A 3615-nucleotide genomic window follows, 5' to 3' on the forward strand; every position below is an offset into this window, starting at 1 on the left:
GGAAGCCACCAACTCTCAAGAGAAAAGGCTTGCTTTACTTGACACACCCCTGACTTACTGTAGAACAGCATACAAACCCTACGTATTACATTAGTACTTTAATTCCTACTTTCTTAGTGTCCCTAATGATCAGGACTTAATTTTTCCTTGCCATAAATTCTGCACAGAAGGGGAGCATGAGACATATGTACATATGTAAGACAGCTGCTCTGAAAGTAATGCCTCCTATTTTATTATGGTGGCCCTTAATGTCAGACATGGATGTTGGTAGTACGGCAGTAGGGATTGTATCTCCCCACCAGTATTCCTTTATATTTTGTTGTTGTGTGACAAATGGCATCTGAAGAGCAGTCCAGCCAAATGGTATCTGACGTGGAAGCATGAATGTAGCAAAGGAGTGGAATTTAATTCCTCCATGTTGAAAATAAATAGCACCCCCTGACATTCCCTAACAGCAGCTGAACTTTTATGGAAATCAAGCATAGAGAGGTGGAGAACAGTGCATTTCAGCAGCAGCAATGGTGATGTGAAAGACAGACACAATCTAAGCAGCTACACTGAACAAAAGCATGCTGAAGAAAATACACAGCTAATAGTAGTGATTATGTTGAAAAAGTGTTTTGTAGCTGAGAATTTGCTTTATCAAATAGCATTATTGTACTCTTTGTATCTGTTGTAGCTTACATGGAACTAAATAGGGAGCTTACTATAAGAGTGACCTGCATATCTGAATACATTTGTAAGCACAAAGTTCCAACTGTTAGTATAAGCACAGAAAGTTGGAACACTCAGCAAACGAGACAAGAACAGTATTACATTCACTGGCTATCAGGCTGGTGTAGGCTTTATACTGATCTTCCTTCCCCTCCCCACGCTGTTCCTTAATCGTTTAATTAACCAAACATCAAAGAATGAAAATCCTTCTAAAGTCAAGGGAAATGGGGCAAATTAGGTCTCCTTTGTTATCTACACCTTCCTTTCATACACCATCCATTTCCAGAGTTTTTTTTTTTCAATTAAGAGGCAATACAGCATGATCGCTCTCCTAAAAGATCCACTTGGCTTTGGAGAGAGCCTTTAAAATGCTCAACAATTTCTGTCAGTTTTCAAAGAAAGGAAAGACTTTGAAAAAGATACAAAGTCTGTGTTTGAAATAATTATTTCCATAATTGAAAGAAGAACAATCCCCAAGTATCGTAGCAGCACACCAACTCTGGGAGATTAAATAACCAACTACCTTGCCAACTCAGAACATAAATGCGGATGCTGCTTTTTGCTCTATTTGTTTATTCCAAGTTGAAACCTTATTATTTAATAAAATACAATTAGACAATTTGCATAGGAATTTTCATAGCCGTAGTAAGTCCTGTGCAGGAACTACTGAAAAACTTCACAAATAATTAACACACAGAGAGGGAAAATAAAGCACTAACCTTTTTGCCAGCCTATAAGTAGTTTTATACTATCTACCAAATGAATGCATTTACTCTGCCTACACAGCGAGTTACTTGCATACTTCACACAGAGCAGTTCATTTAAAGAAACTTACTTCCAAGTACCCATACTTTCTCCCTAAGCTGGTTAGGTGATTGCTTCATGGAGGAAAACACCACACTAAAACAAAAGTATTTAAATGCAATGACCCACCTAGCAAGAGATGTTGACTGCAGTAATAAAATAGGTCTGATGAAGAGTAGCATTAAGATGACATTATTGGGGCATTCCTCAATACCTTCATATACGTTACTGAATTTCACTTGTCAGGAAAACCCTTTGATTTCCAGTTCTTAAACATGAATGCAACCACCTCCTTCTCTCTTGTGGGTTAGTCTGTTTCATCACTTCCATGCTATTCAGGGCAGGCAGCTAAACACATGATGAAGAAATAGAAGTTCTTCAAAGTTCAGAAGTTATTTGGGGTCAGCTCCAACCCAATTTAAGTACAAGCATTATTACTGTGTTGTCTGTTTTCATCTAGGTTCAATTGGTTTACCTTGCCCTAAACAAATCACAGAATTTTGTCTGCCTTTTGTAGGTCTTTTCAGTGAACATTCTCACTTCGGTACCTTACAGCGCCTTCAGTCTCTAATTAGAGACACACAATCTGTTTTTTGGGCATATGAAGTCTTCACACTGACATCAACTGAAGCCTTGTTTACAGAATCAAAGATGAAACACAGCACTAGTGGCCTGCCTGTTTTTGTTAGTTATGCTTATTCACTTCTCATTGTCTGCAAGGCTGCTCTTACATGATAGTAATTGCAACAGTAATGCATGATAGTGCTAATTCAAGGGATCAAAGCACTTCACCATCACAATGCAAGCTCATTTCATGCTACAGTTTATAGGAAACTAATGGATTGCTTTCATGTCCAGAAATACAATCCAAAATTAAACGCCTTTTTTTTTTTCTTCCCAATTCAAAGTTTGTCCGGTGCTGATGCTCTATACAGGTTTGTACCCTGCAATATATCCTTTCAAGACAGGGACAAATATTAGGAACATTTACAGTACTGAACATGATTGCTCTTGCATAACCAAACTGATTGAGCTGTGAAGTTTGGTGCCTTTTCCTCATTAACCAGTAGAAATGGGGAGAAATCAGTACAAAGAGACAAGCACAGCAGAAGTAATCAAAACAAAGCACATCGTAATGAATCAAAGCTTATAGAAGGATAGAGCAAAATAATAGCATGAAAGATATAAATTACCCCAAAGCTGTGAAAATCAGACACAGGATAAAAATAAAACAGTGATACAAATGACTTACTTCCATTACAGGGATAAGAGTTTGAGATAGATCCTTAAGGAATGCCGCTGTCAAAAGACACTGACTTGGCTATGTGACTTTAATCATTATTCTTGCAGTGTTCTTCCATCATCTCCTCCACACTGACTAGGAAAACTGCTCACAGCTAACCACGTTTTAGGGTGAGTGAGTGGAAGAATTCCTCCATGATTACACCTTTGAGAACAGTTCTGAAGAGAGCAGCAACAGGATAATCCTTTATCTTCTTTTTGGAATTCTCAACATACATGAGTCACAACGTACTGTTGGCAGATATGGTCCCTCTGGTACTGAAGTCTGATGAGATTGTTTACGTGTTACATTACTGCTGTATCACAATAGTTCTCAGGATATGACTTTTCTGGAAACAGCAACCTTTATCTGCACTGCTTGAGGGACCTTTCTCCTGTCTATCATCAATGCCCAATAACATCCAAGCCTCTGACAAGTGTTGGTTGAACAAAACAAAAACAACAACACAAAGGAAATAAAAATAATGACATAAAGGGATAAAATGCCTTACACCTTTGAAAAGAGTAATCACACATTTGTTAACACTGAGTGAATACACCATATTGTGAGATACTGCCAATTTTACCAAATCATTTTTAGGGCTGCTTTTAAAAGAAGGGGAAGGGTGAAATGGAAAGGCAATATTAGTAGTGTACGTACAGTTATAACACAAAGAGGAGAAGAATTAAACAGGAGAACTAGAAATATGAATTAGACAGTAAATTACAAATCTAACAGATAAAACTAAAAAAATCTAAAGGAGGAAAACAGTGAATACAAGAAGAAACAATAAATGGAAAAACAAACAGGCAATT

The sequence above is a fragment of the Coturnix japonica genome, chromosome 8, assembly GCF_054131305.1.
Source record: "Coturnix japonica strain WE chromosome 8, WE-NBRP24, whole genome shotgun sequence".
NCBI classification, from domain to species: Eukaryota; Metazoa; Chordata; class Aves; order Galliformes; family Phasianidae; genus Coturnix; species Coturnix japonica.